The sequence below is a fragment of the Camelus ferus genome, chromosome 18 (genome assembly GCF_009834535.1).
Source record: "Camelus ferus isolate YT-003-E chromosome 18, BCGSAC_Cfer_1.0, whole genome shotgun sequence".
Taxonomy (NCBI): Eukaryota; Metazoa; Chordata; class Mammalia; order Artiodactyla; family Camelidae; genus Camelus; species Camelus ferus.
This window is the reverse complement of record NC_045713.1, coordinates 30,661,807-30,681,733: the sequence shown is the minus strand read 5'-3', so window position 1 is coordinate 30,681,733 and position 19,927 is coordinate 30,661,807. Positions and strand designations below refer to the sequence as shown.

The window sequence follows — 19,927 nt, the reverse complement described above, 5'->3', positions numbered from 1 at the left end:
GGGAACCTTCCTGAGGGTGCAGCTTCCTCCTTCCTACTCTCTTTCTTTATCGTCCAAGAGATCCTTCTTACCTCTTCTGTATTTTTCTTCAACAGATATTTTTGAGCACTTGGTATTTACTGATTCAACCAATATTTATTGAGTGCCTACTGTATGGCACACATGGTTGTAGGTGTTAGAGATCCAGCAGTGAAGTGGGCAGACAAGCTCTCATAGTTTCTGATTCAGGGGCAGAGGAGAAGGTCTGGAGGGCACAAAGCCAGCAGGTACAGGCCAGTTTAAGTGCTGGTATTAATACAGGGAAATGTGGGGTGAGAGGATGGCCATGTCCCAGGTCTCGGTTGAGTCCCTGGGATGCGCCCACCAAGTGTGGGTTCTTGGCTTCATGCAGGAGAGAATTCAAGAGGGAGCCATAGTTGAGTAAAAGTAGATTTATTCAGAGAGATACATACTCCATAGACAGAGTGCAGGCTGTCTAAAGGAAGAGAAAGGCCACGAAGTGTGGGGGTTGGGTGCTTAGTTTAAAGTAAGAGCAGATACACACTCTGTAGACACAGCGAGGTCCATCTCACTCAGAAGGGGGGGCAGCCACGAGGTGTGGGGCTGTTAGTTTTCATGGGCTGGATAACTTCGTATACTAACAAGTAGGAGGGTTATTCCAACTACTTTAGGGAATAGGCTGGGATTCCCAGGAACTGGACCACCTCCCACTTTCTGACCTTTTACGGTCAGCCTTGGAACTGTCACGGCGCCTGTAGGAGTGTCATTTAGCATGCTAATATATTACAATGAGCCTATAAGGAAGCTCGAGGTCTACTGGAAGTCAAATCTCCCACCATCTTGGGCCCCAAGGTCTAGTAGGGGTTGAATCTCCTGCCATCTTGGTGCTAATTGCTGTGTCATTCCTTGAATGGCTGTGCCCTGCCCCCTTCCTGCCTGTCTCAGTATCTCCACCCCCAGTCCTAACCCTGCTCCCTGGGACTATACCATTCTCATCTCTGTTTCAAAGATGAGAAAACTGAGGCTGGGGAGCTTGAAGTCAACTGCCTGAGGTCCCACAGTTAGCCCCCGATCTCTGTGAGATCTGTCGGAGCCACAGGAGTCCAGCTAAACCTGACTCCAGATTGCGTCTCAGTCTGGGATGGGACTCAGAACCTCTTTTTCGTTCTTCACTTGGGTGGAAGGACCAGCCTCCTTCAGTTCCCCCCAATGCTGCCACCACCCATAATGTCCCAAGGAGCCTGGCTGTGAGGCGGATGTGGTCCCCCTAGCTGCCCACTTCCTTGCTGCTTCTGCCAACGGCAGCTTCAGCCCTTCTGATATGAGGGTTTTTTTTTTTTTCCTGTTGATCCCTTAGGGGAAACAGATGTGGGTGGGGAGGATGGTGAGACACCCACACTCACCTAAGCCCGGAAGTAACCCAAGTTCCAGACTCTTTGTGCCTCAGTGGTGATAGTGACTTCCTTCTGAGTTGTGTGGCCCACTGGATACCCCCCAACTGTCCTCCTCTGCACTCCATTGTCTCCCTGCTTTTCCTCTGCTGGATGAACCTCCTTCCAGTCCCATCCCCCGGTTGGGCAGGACTCCCTCCTTGAGACTTGGCCTCTTAGTACTAGATGAGCAAAAAGCCAAACAGGTTGGTTAGGAGTAGGGGTTTCTAGAGCCAGACCTAGGTTCAAATCCCAGTGGTGCAATTGTCAAGCTGTGTGGCCTCAAACAAATCGATTAACCTCTCTGTGTTTCGTTGTAAAATAAGTGAGTGTACCTACGTCAGAGGGCTGTAGAGGTAAGGCACCTAAAGATCTTGGCTCGGTGCCTGGAACAGAGTAAACAGTTCTGTGTTGCCTGTTTCTATTACTCGGGGGAACAGAAAGGGCTTCCTGGTGTCTACGGGCCCCTCGGGCCTGGTGCCCCACCTCTGAGGCTTGACTCTGCCTTCCAGGGCGGTGCCTCCCTGCAGTTTCACTATAGCAAAGGTCTCTCCTTGCTGTCTATTTTGCCTTTGTCTCTTGGTCTGTTTCCTCCCTGCTCTACAGAGTGAACAGTCACACACAAAACCCTCCTTGTCTCTGGTCCCTGTTTCTCTCTTGTGAGTGAGAAGCACACATGAGTGCCCTGGTTTGCCCCTGAGGAGGACAGGAGGAGTGGCCATTATTGAAGGAGCACTTTAGTCCCTGGGTAGCAAGCCTTGTTCTTGCCTTGTCCCCTGCTCCTGCTCCCAGATCCGTTAGCCTGCTTGAATCATCCCCCACTCCCGGTATCCCGGAAGAATCCTGGGGAAGGGTGTTTGAATAAAAAAAAAATCCTCTGCAATATGTCCCCTGCTTAACTCAATTCTACAGGGAATTGCCGAGTGTCTGTCACATGCAAAGCACAAGGGAGGAGGGAGACGAGTAGCAGAAGTCATAGGATGCTGGTTCCCCCACGTATGAGGTGCTTGACTGTGCTGTTCCTCTTTTATGCAACCCGCCTGGGTGCCAGCACTGGGAATTACCCACCGTTTCCATTTCTGCCAAACGGATGGATGAGAAAGTGCCTTGTGTTTGCATTTCCTGGATGTCCATGCAGTTGGGCGCGTCTTCCTGTGTTGTTCCCCTTCTGCATCTCTTTCTCTAGGGATTCTCCCTCCATGTTACGTTGTCCATTTTTCTAGTGGGCTTATTCTTGATGATGGATAGTAGCCGTCTTTACATACTGTGGCCACTCATCCCTTCTCTGTGCTGTGTGTTGCAGACAAATCCCCGTGGCCTGTCCTGTGTCTTTCCTTTCTTTGTTTATGAGTTGTTCTGTCACGTGGACCAGTCTTTGCAGTGGCTTCTGGGTTCATCTCTCCACTGACAGCACTAATGATTTGTGCTGTGTGAAACTTGAGGGCAGGGACTACATTTTATTTATCTCTGTCTCCTTAGGGACCAGTGCAAGGCTGGGCACAGAGTTTTGTGCCTGAATGAGTTTGCTTTTATTTATTTATATGTTTGTTTGTTTATTCATTCATTCATTCATTCATTTATTTAATTTAATTTTATTTTGCTGAAAACAGGCTTTATGCCTGAAGGAGGGAGTGAATGAGAAAATGCGTGCTGCCCGTCCTGCAGAGATGGGGTCTGCAGCGGCGAAGGGAGTGAGTCAGGGAGTGAATCACACCCTCTTCCTCAGCTCAGCTGACATTTCAGTTGCCCTGAGCAGAGAAGCCCCCCCTAATTCCAGGGAGCGTCCCCTTTCCCAAGCCGGCACAATGGGATTCTGCTGGCTATCAAACTTATGTGTGTGTGTGTGTGTGTGTGTGTGCGCGCGCGTGCGTGCGCACACACATGCACGTGTAGGGCATTTATTAAAAATTCTGAGTGGTATCATGTTCTGTGTATATGTGAACAAGGCTCACAGATTCTATGAGAGGATGTGTGTTTGTGTGTACGTGTTGAGGGGCTGAGGAGAGAGGGATGAAGGTGTGTGAAAAATCTTTGCGCTGTATTGTGTTTGCTGCTGGGAGGATGGGGCGGCTGGAGAGGGGATTAAGCAGTTCTGGGAGGCATCCTTGAGCCGAGCTTCCTGAAGTCTCTGGATCTGTGGCCACGTGATGCTCTTCCTGGTCCATGTGGCTGGCTGCTGTCCCCGTTGCTGAAGGCGCTTCTGTTTAGTTCCCAGCCGCTTGACTTCTCCATTGTCATTTTCCAAAGCGGTGGAGAATGCCAGTTAGATTGTTAGACCCAAATAAGCGGAAATGTGTGAAAACATCGTAAATATTTACTGTCCCTTTAGTGGAGCAGGTTATTGCCATGGAAATGCTCTGCACACGGGGATCTGGGTGGGTAGTGGAGGGAAGCTGGCCCAGGAGCTATGGGAGTATTTGGATGCAATGCCGCCAAATTGGCAGGTTGAGGAGTGAGCGCTGGGGGTTTGGAATGCGCAGTGTGATTGGGTGAGGCTGTAAACCCGTGGTCCCCAGGCAGCCCTACAGGGAGGGTATTTGTTTACTGCTTACCACGTGCAGGGGATTGCTCCGAGCCTCCTGTGTGTGTTACTGCATTTAATCTCCATGGCAACCCTCTGAGATGCCATTATCCTCCTGGTTTACTGAGGCACAGAGCTTGAACAACTTACTCAGAGGTGCTCAGTCAATGAATGGCAAAGCCCCGTGACTGTGGTTCTCCGGAGCCTGCGCCTTCATCCCTTAGCTGTCCTGCTCACCGTGATTTACTCCAGAGAAAGCTAACTAGCTGTCTACAGGGGTTTTACTTTTCAACATTGGACTTGTTGCCAGCATTCGGAAACCATAGACAGTTTCTGTCTTCTCTTGAAAATGTGGATGATCTGGCTAGGGAAGGATGGGGTTGGGGGCGGTAGGGGGTGGGGCTGCCCTTCCCTGGCGTCTGTCCTCAGCAGTTGCCCTGTTTAGCTGGGGCATCCGCTCTCCAGCCGGCACTGGGCAGCCTTGTGTTGCAGCTGGGAGAGAGCGCCTGGCATCATACTCCGGGGCTGTTTGAATTAATTGAGAATTGTCTACTGAGGACTTTTCATCCTGTTAGAAATTATGTTTAATATAGCTGTTGTTTTCATTTGCCAGTTAGAGAGCTTTTGGGATTATTTGATTTTCTTCCTGTGGTCTGGAGAATTTGTGGGTGGTTGAGTGAAGAGCTTCATGGCAGGAAAGAAAGGGCTTCCACAGGAGATGTAATGTGTTAGTGTATTCATTCATTCATTCATTCATTTGTGCATTCATTCAGCATGTTCAGTGAGTGTTAGGTGCTGGAGTTAGCATGAATGAGAGTCTTTCCTTCAAGGAGCTCACCATCTAACCGGGAGAGATGCAAATTGGCATGATTGGGGTGCATCCAAGCAATTCTGAGAGTGAATAAGGGGACATCTGTTCAAATCTTGGGGTTAGGTCAGGGAGGCCTTCCAAGAGGAGGTGATGTCTATTGATACTGCAGAATGGGTGGGTACAGTTAACCAAGCAAAGAATAATTAGAGGAAGAGCATTCCAGGCTGAGGGGATAGCATGTACAAAGGCTGGAAAAGGAGAGCATGGTGCATATGGAGAATGCCTGCAGGTTCAGCATGGCAGGAGCAGTGCTGTGTGTGTGTAGCGGGGGGGTGGTGGTGCTCAATTTATAAGTAAAACCAAACAGTTACTCGCATCTCCTGGATTAAGTTCTTTTGGGCCCAGGTTGGTGGGGAAACAGCAGCACAGAGTGCAGCAGAACCAAACCTGGGGGCAGCATTAGGGGCTGCAGAGATCCTTTTACAGCCAAGAGCCGCTTGATGTAGGTTTGGCTTGGTAGGTCACATCTCTCCTGGTGTCATCTGAGGACTTTAAGCAAAGCTTCCTGACCTGGCTCCCATTTGTTTGAGATTCTGCTCCTTAGAATTATTCCTTTGGCCCTAAGCTTGGTCTGAAGTTATAAGGCATGGCCATATCTCTGCATGCTAGCTGGATTCTTCAGGTTGCAAAGGAAATGCTTGCCCAGAATACCTTAGATGGAGTGGGGGTTAATTGCAGGTGTGTATGAGGGAACAGGATGGAGGGGAAAATGGTCTCAACAGCCACATTACTCCAAGGCACGGTGCTTTATCACGCCTGTTAGAGAGCTGGCACTGTGGGCATCTATCTTTCTAGCTCACCAAAGCTATCTGCTGGTGTTTATCTCTCTACTCAGGGGAGGCCCTGGTTGGATTAATTTGACACTATCTGGTATGGAAAATACATGCCATTTATCCATCCATCCATCTGTCCATTCATCCACCAGTCCATCCATCCATTCTTTATCCATCCATCCAATTCCATAACAGATGTTAATTTAGCACCTACTCATGTGTCACGCGATGCTGGATTCCAGAATCACAGTAATACCTAAGACCGATACAGTCACTGTTCTCAAAGAGTGTACAGCTAGAGAGCAGTCAGACATTGACTGTGATGAATGCTCCAAAAGGACTAAGGTATTACGTGAGTCTAAGACTTGCAAGTGGAATGTAGGTAGCTGGGCAGAAGTAGGGGTTAGGGAAGGCCTCCACGAGCGCTCTGTTAGTTTCCTATGAGAAGAGCCTCAGGGGCTCTTGCAGAAGGACCTTCCAGGGGGAGTTTCTCAGAAGGGGCCGTCGGCTTTGCAGGCTCTGTACTTCCTGGCCTAGTTGGGAGGTGTTTTATATCAAGAACCCTGGCTGGACATTTTCTCCAACGGGGGTAAGCTTACCAGCTCCTTTTATGAGAGTCAGTGGAGGTGATGGAGTAAAGGCAGGAGTTTGGGAGCGGTAAGCACACACGTTCTGAATGGACGGTTCAGCCTGGGCACTCCAGCCGAAACACCTTGGTTCCACTCAGCTGCACTGCCTGCTATGTGATACCGTGGTTTCATGCCTACGTTTGTTTCCTCAGCTGTAAATTGTGAATAACGTGCCCCTATCATAGGGTCACCGTGAAGGCTCAATGAGTTGGTAAGGCACATAGAACAGTGCCAGGCACAGGATAAAGGTAGGCACTTAATAAATGCTAGCCATGAGTTTGAGTATCATGATTATGGTATGAGCCAGTCTGGCCTAATTTTGACAGCTCTTTCTTGGATGGACTGTAATTGTGCCCTTTCACACCAGATTTCTGATATATCCAGCCTTCCGGACTAAATCCATTCATGACTGCTCCCAGGCAGGTTCTTCACTGACTCTGGGGTCCCATTCTTGCCCCCACCCCCAACACAGAGCAGTGTCTCAGCCTGGCCCAGGGTTCTGTATCTGGGGATATAAGTGCAGCAGGCCAGGTGGAGGTATTCTCTGGGGAGGAGCAGCCCTAAGTGGTTAGGATTGGCGCTAACATCACAGAAGCATGCGGAGAGGTAAGGGGCAGGCCCCCCCTCTCCAGTGCTGGGTAACGAACAGTATTGCCCCCGACCTGTCTCTCGTCTGCACTGGGTGCTGCTGACGGTACTCCTCCCACCACGGACAGGGCCTGGGAGCGTCTCTCACCTCTGCCCAGAGCTGCCCATGAGTGACCAGGGGTTTCGGATGGAGAGAAACATGGTAGATGTGCGACGACTAAGGCCAAACAGGTGGGGCCTGGCCAGAGATAGGTTTGATTTCTGCCGAAAGGTTGGCATGCCAGGGGTCGGGTGGCCTCTGCATCTTAGGGCTGAGAAGAATTTACCTTTGAATTTGAACTTGGCTCCCATCCTGACTTTCTGTGACATGAGGTCCTCAGTCATCAAACAGGAATACTTCATACTCACTCATTCATCCTCTGTTGCCTGAATTTCTATTTATATGTTTTTTAATTACCGAATATCTTTGTATTTTTTGTCACCAAAGAAACACTCATTATAAAAGAATATAACAATGTGTAATTGTGTAATCTAGATAGAAAGTTTCTACCTTACAGAGTACAGACTTAATGATTTAGCTGGATTGTCTTATGAAATATTTCTCTTGCAAATAGAAACACATATTACTAATTAACAAAAATGAAAGCATATCCTATATACATTTCTTACAGCCTCCCTTTTTTCTGACCTGTTACATCTTGGACTTTTTCCTATGTCAATGCCTTGTTTAGATCTACCTTATTTTTTATTTTTTTACTATTTTTTACCTTATTTTCTAAATGGCTGCACTGTATTCTATAATATGGCGACCACTATATTATTTATTTATATTATATTTACATTTATTATTTGGCCAATACCCTATTGATAGGCACTTGGATTGTTTCCAGTTTTTTCTCTATTTGAGCAATGCATCTATGAACATTCTTGGGCACCTCAGTGACTATTTCTGTAGAATATTCTTAGAAGTAAGATTTTTTAGGGCAAAGGATGCGAACGTTTTCATTTGTGGTAGATATTGTTAAATTGCTTTCCAAAAGGTTGTGCCAATTTATGCGCCCACCAACAGTGCGTGGAAGTACCTCTTAGAAATATCTTTTTAAAGATAAAGTACCTATTGTTAAGTCATGAAACACGCTTCAAGTAATTGCTGAAAATTCTTCCAGCTGTGGCATAAGCAACTCGAGTCCCAGAGAAGACGGAAAGGTCCTGGGAAACGGGGGAACTTAATGTATTAAAAGATGACATTTTGGATCAGTGGGAAAAGAATGGTTTATTTAATAAGTGGTGCTGGCATAATTGGGTGGCCACATGGAAGGATGGGAAATTTGGTTTCTAACTCACCTCTTATTAATAAAAAATTACAGATGAAGTAAATTGCAGGTGGAGTAAAGATTTTAAAGTAGAAATAATAAAGAATATTAGAGGAAATTTTAGGAGCATTTACCTATAACCTTGAGTGAGGGAAATCCAGAAGCCATAAAGGAAAAGATTAGACATTTTCCAATTGTATAAAAATAATTTAACCTTTTTAAAGGAGAATGTATTCATGAATTGCTTATTTAAGAAATACTTTAAAAAAATAGACCCAGTAGATAATGTACAATGGTGTCCAAAATGAAAAAAGTTGAAGTTAAAAAAGAAAAAATTTTTAGACACTAATTCAAAAAGATACATGCACCCCAATGTCCATAAGCAGCATTATTTATGGTTGCCAAGATCTGGAAGCAGCCTAAGGATCCATCAACAGATGAATGAATGAATAACGAAGATGTGGCGCACACGTGCACACACACACACACTGGAATACTACTCAGCCATAAAAAAGAATGAAAATTTGCCATTTGCAACAATGTGGGTGGACCTGGAGGGTATTATACTTAGTGAAATAAGTCCGACAGAGAAAGACAAATACTGTGTGACATCACTAAGCAGGGAATCTAAAAAGTACAGCATAGTAGTGCATATAACAGAAACAAAGCAGACTCACAGATACAGAGAACAAACTAGTTGGTACCAGTAGGGAGAGGAAATGAGGTAGGGGTAAGGGATTAAGAGGTACAAGTTGCTATGTATGAAATAAGCAACACAGATATATTGTACAGCACAGGGAAGGTAACCAATATTTTACAACTTTAAATGGAGAATAATCTATAAAAATGTTAATCTTCATGTTGTGTGCCTGAAACTAGTATAATATTGTAAATCAACTACACCTCAAAAAAATCTGCTATAAACATTTGGCTGTTTAAAAAGTTTTAGGACATACGCATGTCCAGGAGACTATGCTCAGGGATTGGGATTCTGAGACTTGTAAGTCGAGTTGGCATGATAAACTGGTAATTGTATGGCCCGTAAACCTGCTAAGCTCTGAAAGAGTAAAGAAAAGGGAAGGAAATGTTTTCTGTTTCTTTTATTTTTTATTGTTTTAAGAAAGTTGAGTACCCACCCAAAGCCTCAGGTGTCCCAGGAGAGAGGAGATCAAAACACACCATCAAAACAAAGCTTCAGCCATGAGTTCTAGCATTCAGCAAGTCACAGTGCTCTCCGACTCCGTGCCTTGTCCTTTGTGATGCATTGCCCTCCTGGCCCTCCTCAAGTCTGAGTTTCTCAGGCTGTTCCTGGGGAGTTTATTGCAGCCAGTCTCCACCCTTCACCTCAGTACTTGTACCACCCTCTGGATTATCCCCGAAGACACCTCTTTGTACTTTTCCCTTTGTCACCCCATCACCAGGGAACCATGGTCAAAAAAATTGAGTGCATAGCCCCACTCTCCTTAAACTTAAAGCTGCATTCTCTGTACCTGCAGGGATCACCGATCTTAGAGTTAGTAATATATTTAGTAGGAGTCAGGCAGACCTGGCTCCAAATATGGGCTCTCCCACCTTTTTTTTTTTAATTGAAGTACAGTCAGTTACAAATGTGTCAGTTTCTGGTGTACCGCACACTGTCCCAGTCATGCATATACACACATATATTTGTTTTCATATTCTTTTTCATTAAAGGTTATTACAAGATATTAAATATAGTTCCCTGTGCTATACAGAAGAAAAATTTTTTTAATCTCCCCACTTTTTAAAAAATTGAAGTACAGTTTACAATGCATCAGTTATTTCTGGTGTACATCTTAATGTTTCAGTCATACATATACATACATATATTCATTTTCATATTCTTTTTCATTATAGGTTACTACAAGGTATTGCATATAGTTCCCTGTGCTATAAAGAAAAAACTTGTCATTTATCTGTTTTATATATACTAGTTCATATTTGCAAATCTCAAACTTCCCATTTATCCCTTCCCACCCTCTTTCTCCCTGGTAACCATAAGATTGTTTACTATGTCTGTGAGTCTGTTTCTGTATTATAGATAAGTTCATTAGTGTCTTCTTTTTTCTTTTTTTAGATTTCACGTATGAGTTATATCGTATGGTATTTTTCTTTCTCATTCTGGCTTACTTCACTTAGAATGACAATCTCCAGGTCCAACCATGTTGCTGCAGATGGCATAATTTTATTCTTTTTTATGGCCAAGTAGTATTCCATTGTATAAATATACCACAGCTTCTTTATCCAGTCATCTGTTGATGGACATTTAGGTGGCTTCCAGGTCTTAGCTATTGTATATAGTGCTGCTGCAAACACTGAGGTGCATGTATCTTTTTGAATTAGATACGGTAATATATCCCTTTGGATATATGCCCAGGAGTGGGATTGCTGGAGCATATGGTAAGTCTATTTTTAGTTTTTTGAGGAATTTCTGTATTATTTTCCATAATGGCTGCACCAAACTGCATTCCCACAAACAGTGTAGGGGGGTTCCCTTTTCTCCACACCCTCTCCAGCAATTATCGTTTGCGGATTTTTTAATGATTAGCTCTCCCACTTTTGAGTTAAATAACCTTATGTAAGTTCTAAGCCTCCTTCCCCTCCTCTATAAAATGGGACCACCTCCTAGCATTGCTCTGAAGGTTGTTGTGTTGGTATTATTATTGCTCAGCACAGCACCTGGCATTTAGGAAATTGCTCAGTAAGTGTTAACTATTGTTGGCAACTGTTATTCCTTCTTTTCTTTCTTTGTGAGTTTAAGTGCCTTTTCTTTGTGAGTTTAAGTGCCTCCTTACCAACGCCTGCAGAAATACATTGGTCTCGCGCCAGGGTTGAGGAGACCTCAAGTTCACTCTCTGCCTTAGAGGTAGCAGAGGGGTGGTTCAGAGCCAGACACTGGACCCAGACTAACTACCTTCATTCAAATCCTGGCTTTGCCACTTATTTCTGTGTGTGCCTTGGTCAAGGTACTTGACATCTCTGTGCCTTATTTTCTTCATTTGTAAAATGAGGATAGTAATGGAATCTAAGGTGATTCTTACCGGTATTAAATTAATGAATGTTTTTAAAACAGATAGAGTATCTGGCTCATTGTAGGTGTTATACAAACGTTTGTTAAAATAATTACAAAATAAACACTTAGATACATCACTCACGCCCTGTGGATCATGTCAAGGATAAAGGAAACAGAATGCTGAAAACCCTGGTAAGCTGTGTACATGTGAGAAGTGTTTTGGTGATTCATCGTTGTGTGCCTGGCCACTGTCCATTTTGCTTTTAGAATCAACCCTGGCCAAAAAAGGAGCTCTGACTGTTGAGAAACTGACACCTTGAGGGCAATTTCTGAATCTTTCTTCGTCTCTCTCTCTATTTGATCTCCCTAAACCTTTCACTAATGCAACTTTGGGATAGACCAAAGGAACTGGAGGAATGTACTGTTGCTGTTCTGCTTCCCACAGTGGGAGTGACTGATGTTTTACAAAGGGATGGGTGGAAAGGCGTCGCCTAGCAGGAAACCCTTCTTGGTAAATCGAGGGCTTCTGCACACAAATAGACACAAGCTCACTTGCTGTTTAAATAGAATATTAGCGATCATTATTTATCCAGCCAGAGTCTCCTGGGTTTGGTGCTGCCTCAAATTAGCAGTCTGCATTTTCTGCTGCCACGTCTTCACCGGTCCCTCTTTGCATAACCCTGTATGGAAATCACTCCCCGCTAGGTCACCCAAAGCAAAAATATTAATATGTGTTTATTAGCACTGTCTCCCAGGTACCAGGCTAAGTGTCGACAGGGATTTATCCTCATTTAAATATCACAGCAGTTCTAGGCGGTTTCACTTTATGGCTGAGGACACTGAGGTGCAGAGAAACCAGCAACCTGCTTTAGCAGACACTGCGGGGGTCCTGGCAGCTCCAGTGTCTGTTTGCCTGAGGGCTTCTCTGGCCACTGGCTCATTCTGTCCACATGCCTGTTAGGCTGGACACATGAGGAGTGGGGGATTTGGTGGTCCCACCCCCAGGAGCACCCCCCATCCAGGAATTGATGGGAGTGGGAGGTAAATGCCCCTGAGGCGTGTGCGTCCTAGAGCTCCCCCGCAGGATTAAGGTTCAGTTGCCCAAAGTGGTAACGAGCTTGAAAACATCCTTTATAGGTTCCCTCCCCTTTCCTGTCCCACTCCCCCTCCTTACTGGTGCTCCCGGGAACCACCTCTCAGATGAACTGCTTGCACTTCAAGCGATGTCTTAGGATCTGCTTCTGGGGTGTCCCAAAGAGTCACCCAGGAGCCCATCTAAATGCAACAGCTTTTTGTGTCTTCATCCTCCTTGTGGCATTAGACACGATTGCTGGCTGTCCTTTCTTAAAACTCTTCCCCTTTTTGGTTTCTGTGACACCTGGTACGATTCTCTTTCTACTTCTTATCCCTCCCTTTCTTTCTCATTCACTGGTTCTTTCTTCGGTTACCCAATTTCAGGCACCGCCAGGGTCTCAGTATTTCAGTTGGAAATAACAGGAGAATCCAACTCAAACTGGTTTAAGTAGAAAAATAAATTACTAGATCACATAATTGGGAATCTTGGGATACACTGGCTTCAGGGAGGGTGTGATCCAGGTGTTCAGATGATGATCGGCCATCTGAGTCTGTCCACATCATGACTCTGCTTCCCTCTGTGTTGCTTTATTCTCAGGCATGGTCTTCACTGATGAGTCAGTGGCAACTGGTAGGTCCAGATTTGTCTCCATCAACTCAGGTCCATCCATGGAATGGGAGTGCCTCTGTGCTAAGAGTCTTTGCAGAAGTTTTCAGTGTCATTCTTATTGGCCTGATCATGTATCCATCCCTAAACCAACCCCACTGGTCAGGAGGATGCAGCAATCTCACTGGCCAGGCTGAGCCACGTAATCAGCCTTGGAGCCAAGATTAGAGTTAGCTTCACCCAGACCACAAGGACAGAGAGAGGGGAGAGGTGGTTTCTTGAAGGAAAACCCAGGTGCTGTTGCAGAATGGAATGGATTCTGGACAGAAAGAAACAACAGGTGTCCGTACACCGTTTCTTAGGGCTCAGCACTTTGCTCTCCTCTGTCTCTGTGAATCATCTCCTTATTTTCGTTCTTGCCTGCCCGGGCAGGATGCTGAACCCCTGTCCCCAGGCTTCACTTCACTTCTGAGACCTAACCTCAATTCTCTCATCCTGTAGATTTTGGGATTTCCATTTGGTTGTGCCACCTAGACTTGAAACTCAGCATGCCCCAACCCTGACCACTGCCCACCTGGCTCCTCATCCTGGTGTCACTGTTTCATCTGTGCGGTCACTCAGGTTTCTGTCTCTCCCTCCTCCCCGCCCCCAGCTTGGGTTCCAGCCACATTGTGTTTCTTTGGTTCCAGCCACACACTCTCCCCCGATTACCCTTCTCTGCCAAGTCTCAGTTAGGTTCCTTTCCCTGCACCCAGTGGGCTTTTTCCTCCTCTGCCACCGAGCTTCTGACTCAGACTCTGATGACCCTTACATTGTGTCTTCCTGGGCAGGGCAGGGCCTCGTCTGTGTCATTCATTATTCTGTCTTCAGCAGCCCAGACTTAGGATTCCGAGTCTGGGCTAGTGTCTCACGAACCAGGGTTTCAATCCAGGCTGCATCCCTCCTGAGCTGTGAGAACAGAGCCAAGTTCCTTCACCTCTTCAAGCCTCACTTTTCTCATTTCTCAAATGGGGATGATGCTGGTCCCTTCCTCACAGAGCTGCTGTGAGGAGTGAACAGTAATCACGCATAGGAAGTGCTCAGCACTGGACTGGTCACATGTAAACGTGCAATTGGTGCAAACTCTTGATTATTTCCACTTACTATTATCTTATCCTGTGTCCAGCACATAACACACTCTCAACAAATGATAGCTCCAATTATTAGCCTGAAACATTGTAGGCTTGTTGGATAGTTGAAACTTACATTTTGAAAATTTTTGGGGGTGGGGAGGGAAAAGAGCCCGTTGATGCCCCCTTTGCAGCACATCTGGTAGGAGCAGTGAGCTCACTGCTCTCCCCGAGGGCGGTGGGAGGGCAGTTTCAGTTGGGGGTTGGAGGCCATCCCTTTTCTGGTGGGAGGTGGTCTTCTCTGATGTCGCTGGGGTGCCCAGGTGGGTGGAGTGCCGCCTGCTCGTGTTGGCCCGCTTGATCTAAGGAGGGTGGCCTTGCCCCTCCCCGGGGAAGAGCCTCATTAAGGTTGGCGAGGGGTATGTTTCCTAGGACTTCCAAGGGCTGCCTGGGGTGGCCGCAGGAGGCGGTCCCCTTTCCTCATTTTGTCTCAGTTTAGTTGTCGTTAATCTCCACGTGGTGTTTCTCCCTCTGGCTAGCTGCCGGAATGGGTCACCCTCAGGTGTGGCTCTTGGCGTGAGGACTGCCGTAGTGATCACCATCATCACCATAAACACCAGCGGCAGCCGCCACCTGGGCTTACTGAGTGTCCGCGTGTGACAGTGTGCTGGCACTTGGTGTACTTTAGGGCTGCTGTGAGGTTATTTAAATGTGCTTTAGAGGGCATCTCTGTCCATGCTGTGAGATGTGGTAGCCGCAAGCCACACCTGCTTACTTAAGTTTCAATCTTAATTAATGAAAGTTAAATAAAATGGAAAAAAAAAATCCAGTTTCTCAGTCACACCAGCTGCATTTCAAGTGGACAGTGCAGTTACAGAACACATCTGTCATCACATGGGGTTCTTCTGGGCAAGGCTAGTCTGGGACAGGAGGTGGTAAGCCAGGCTTCATGGATCCACTGATTGAATTTGTAAACAGAATTTTAGCAGAAGGCAGCTGTATCTCCTTGTTTGCATCTTGTCTGTGGCTGCTTTTGTGTTATAAGGACAGATCCTCTCTTCACCTTGAAGAAAAATTTCGCCGACTCCGGTCTAGATCATTGCCTGCCACTTGATAATTAAATGCTTGCTATTTTTTATTTATATAAAGATAATATAATTTTTGTTCTTTCAATAACCTTTCAAAGTAAGTAATATCTCCATCTCAGAGATGGGAAAACTGGGGCTGGGGTTCTCTACAGTAACTCCCAGGGAGGGCAGAGACCTCATCTTTTTCATTCATTATTTACTTTTATATCTGGGGTAGTGCCTGGCACACAGTAGACATTCAGTTTTTGATTGGTGAACAATGAATGGATGAATAAATGACTTTATGAACAAATACAAATATCTGATCAGCTCCATTGTACAGATGAGGAAACAGAGGCCCTTCATAGGGATGTTGCCTTGTCAGTGGGCGATGTAGCTGATGGAAATATAGAGCTGGGATTCCAGCTGAAATAGCCTGTGGATTTCGTATACCTTCCACCCCGCCCATTCTGGAAGCTGCTACGCTGCAGTGGGTGCCTCCCCTCTCCCTGCTGCGGCCAGACGTTTGTTTAGCCAGGCTGGTCCCCATCTCCAGCTGCCAACTCCAGCTGCTCTGTGGTACTCTTGGCCTCGAAGCTTCCTTTCTGCTGCTGAGGCACTTGGGTCCAAGTAGGTCGGCCAAGTTTGAGTGATCGCTCTCTTGGCCACTGCAGCTCATGCGGTTTGAGGAGAGACCATCTGTGATTTGACATGTTTGTTACAGCAGAACTAAGAGGACCATGGGGGTATCTTTTGCCGTGAAATCAGAGGCCAAGGGAAACTATACACTTGCAGTGCCTTCTCAGATGGTTTCTGTTCACAGTGGCATCCCATTGAATTGAGTCAAAGATGCATTAAATGAATCTAGGCCGTGTGACTCCTTCCGGCCACAAAGTCACAGAATTCCATCTCTGCTGGGGAGTGAGTCGCTTCGTGAGGGCTCTGAGGACTAAAGCCTAGGGGCCTCCAATGCCTGGCTGTTCCCTCTCATCATCACATAGTTATTTTTTTTAATTGAAGTACAGTCAGTTACAATGTGTCAATTTCTGGTATACAGCACAATGTCCCAGTAATGCACATATATACATATATTTGTTTTCATATTCTTTTTCATTATAGGTTACTACAAGATATTGAATGCAGTTCCCTGTGTTATACAGAAGAAATTTGTCTTTTTAATCTATTTTTTAATATAGTAGTTAATATTTGCAAATCTCAAACTCCCAGTTTATCCCTTCCCACCCCCCACACGTGGTTATTTTTCATGTGTTCTGGGGCTAGCTTGCCTGGATTTGAATGCTGCCTTCCCCACCTGCTGCTGCGTGATCTCCTTGCACAGTTACGTTCTCTCCTTGTGTCTTCCTTTCCTCTTCTGCACAGTAAGGGTAATAACAGGACCTACCACACGGCTGTTGTGGAGATTAAAGGAGCCAATATATGCCTGGCACAGAGGATCTGCCCTGTAAGGGATGGTGATGAGTGTCTCCGCTAATCTTTCATTTCTGATGAGCCGGGGCTATGTCTTGCCTGCCTTTAAATCCCACACTGTACGTTGGAGGTCTCAAACTCAACCATCTGCGGGGGCCTGGAAAAGAACTTAAATGGCTAAGTTGAGCCAGGTGGGGGTTGCTGTGAAATAGAGAATCCAAGGTGGTCTGAAAGGGGGAACATACTTTCCTGCATTCAACACAGGTTTATTGAGTATCTTCCATGTGCCCCAAGCACTGTTCTAATCATGGAGATAAAGCAGTGAATGAACCAGACAAAACTCCTTGCCCTCTTGGAGTCTACATTTTAGTGGACTCCAACTTAACTGCTCTGTTACCACGTAAGAATATGGGCCCATTCATAAAAAAGAGTGAAATAATTCCATTTGCAGCAACATGAATGGACCTAGAGATGATCATACTAAGTGAAGTCAGAGAAAGACAAATACCATATGATGTCACTGATATGTGGAATCTAAAAAAATGCTACAAATGGACTCATTTACAGAATAGACAAGAGACTCACAGACATAGAAAACAAACTTATGGTTACCAAAGGGGAAAGGAGGGTAGGGATAAATTAGGAATTTGGGACTAACAGATACACAGTACTATATATAAAAAAGATAAACAGGACTTACTCTATAGCACAGGGAACTATGTTCAATATCTTATAATAACTTACAATGGAAAAGAATCTGAAAAAGAATATATATACGTATATGTATGTGTATGTGTGTGTGTGTGTGTGTGTGTGTGTGTGTGTATGTAAAACTACATCACTTTGCTGTACACCTGAAACATTGTCAATCAACTGAATTTCAATAAAAAAAATTTTAAAAATTAAAAAAAAGAAAAAATAGAATATGGACCCTTTGCCATAACTTGATTATTGGAAAGAAGAGCTAGAAATTTGGATTTTTTAGAAACCGTAAACTCTCCTATATAAATATTGGCAGTGGTTTTTTATTGTTTTATGAAGCACAGTGCGGGCCAGACCCAGGGATCCCGAGGGCCGCCAGTTTGCAGCCCCTGCTGTGAGATGCTCCTTGAATAGCTCTGGGAGGAGGGGAGTCTCTGCTGTGCACACCAGCAGCTGGTATGATGTCAAGGTCATTGGTGCAAAGGGCACCTCCTCCCCTTCCTGTGTGGAAGTGCCGTGGCTTTTCTGCCCACAGTGTGGACGATGCAGCTATGCTGTTCGAATATTCCTTCTTTCATCTTCCCTTTGGGCAGGAGCTACAGCTGGGTTCTCAGCCCCCAGACAGCATATATCAAGAGGACGGAAGCAGCTTCCAGAGTCACCCATGGGAGACAGAGTGGTGGTGGCAGCAGTATGGAGCCAATGCAGTGGGTCGGGAAAGCAGCCTTTGAAGCCTGAGAATTAATTCTCTTTGTTGCCTGAATCTTTTAAAAGTGGAGAACTGATCTAAAAGCCTGTGTGGGAAGGATTGGGAACAGAGTTGAGGCATAGGATTGAAAACTCTAGGACGCCATCAGGAACAATTCCTAACAGTGGGAGGTTTTTGGAGAGAGGGTGGTGAGATTCCTGGGAAAATGTGGGGAGTGGTCACGGAGGTTTCACCACCATGCACACTTTTTGTTTGGTGTGCATGGTGGTGAAACGCTTGCTTTTACAGGGGGTCACCTGTAGGTGGGGCGTGTGCTCTCTGGTTTGCCTCAATCCCCGTCACTCACTGTTGTTCTTCACCCACTTGCTTGACTCATTTATGCTACTGGCTTTGCCTTCATAGACTTTAGAGCCCCCTGTTCTGAGGGAAGCCATACGGCCGAGTGCTTGAGATGGTGGACTCGAGGCTCAAAACCAGCCTGATCTCCCTTTTATCAGCTGGGTGGCTTGGGACAAGCTCTTCTGCATCTGTGAAGGTACCTGTCAGGATCCCAACAGGAAACAGACATCACTCAGGTGGCTTCAGTGAAGAAGGCTTAGTGAAGAGATTATTTAAGACCTCTAGGGAGGAAGAAGCAAGTGGAGGAAATAGCGTGGGGATGGTGTAGCCAAGGAAGGAGGGATTGCCAGCACGAACGGTGGTCCTGGAGGGACGTAACTGCTTCTGGAATGGCAGTATCATGCAGGGAGGAAGGCGAAGAGGTACCCTAGCCTCTCTCCTCCTCTCTAGTTTCCTGTTAGTCCCATCCATTGGCTGAGCTCAGGTGGAAACCAGGAGGCAGGGGGATGGGGTGATTAATTCTGCAAGGGTCAGAACATCCCCCACCCAAGGCTCAGATCACAGCAAAGTCAGGTGAAGAATGGATCTGGGAGGGAAGCAGGGAAAACCCACACACTGATCCTCAGTTTCCTGATCTTGAAAGTGGAGGATAATATGACAGCCTACCTCAAAAGGTTACTGGGGTGAAAATACTCAGGAATGTGCCTGCTCAGGAAATGCTGAGACTCTGTGGATCTCAAGATGTTCCTAGCAGCTAAGAGTCCAGAGGAAAGAATTCTGTGTGTTCTCTCTCCATACAGTTTCAGGATAAAGGAACCTTTCCCTCCATCCCTTGCAGTGGGGACCTGTGATGATGGTTGCTTTGGGGGGAGTACGAGGTAGAGGGTAGCAGTTAAGAATAAAGATTCTGGAGCCAGGTAGTATGGGTTCCGGCCCAACTGTCACTTGCTGTCGAGTCACTTAACTTTTCATGCCTCAGTTTTCTCATCTATAAAATGGAGCTGTTAGTAATTCCTACCTCATAGGGTTGTGAGGATTGAATGAGGTATCAGCCATATAGTATGCAATCAGTAGATTGTTTGTTCTTTGTTGCTGCTGCCGTCTTCCCCTCCCTCTTCTTTGTTGTTATCATCGTCATCTTCATAATCATCCTCATCATCACTGTTTCTGTGGGTTACCTCCAAGCACAACTGACCTGTCGTCAATAGAGAAATCCCCCCTGGATGATGTCTACCCCATCTAGTCCTCTCGGGAGCCTCATTGATTGTACCATTATCCTCTCGTCCTCCCACAGATAAGATATTTCAGGGAGTGATTGATGGGTGTGTGTGTGTGTGTATGTGGGGAAGGGTGGGCTTGTGCCTGACTCCGGGGACACGGTGCTTTGTTATGTAGAATAGCTTGCCTGTCATCCCACTATGAGCCCCTTCCTTGCAAAGTTCCAGGCTATTTTTGAAGCCCTCATGGCTCACATGTTCCTTTCTCCATCATGTCAATGCCAGCACAGAAACAGCGGAACCTTTTGGCAGAGTATAAAGCAGAAGAGATTTCAAAGTGCATGGAGGATGAGTGTTGCTCAAATGACAGGGTATGAAGACGTGACAAGAATGCTGCGTTTCAGAACTGCAGCAGCCTCATGTTTGTATTTAAGCCTCATTGGATTTCTGGGGAAATCAGTGGAGGTGCCAAAGGCTAATGTCATCTCTAAGAAGGCATCAGAGGGTAGAATCACCCTG

At 46.0% G+C, this 19,927-nt stretch overlaps 1 protein-coding gene and 1 long non-coding RNA gene across 3 annotated transcripts in view; one reads left to right on the top strand and one right to left on the bottom strand.

Moving 5' to 3' along the window:
- PRKCB (protein kinase C beta) overlaps positions 1–19,927 on the top strand; it is a 297,800-nt gene that overhangs the window by 92,344 nt on the left and 185,529 nt on the right. The window lies entirely within an intron of this gene.
- On the bottom strand, positions 3,573–16,848 carry LOC116657599. The gene is made up of 3 exons (XR_004312764.1): positions 16,773–16,848; positions 9,629–9,632; positions 3,573–3,586 (listed from the first exon to the last, which is right to left on the bottom strand). It is a non-coding gene; the product is annotated as an uncharacterized LOC116657599 (long non-coding RNA).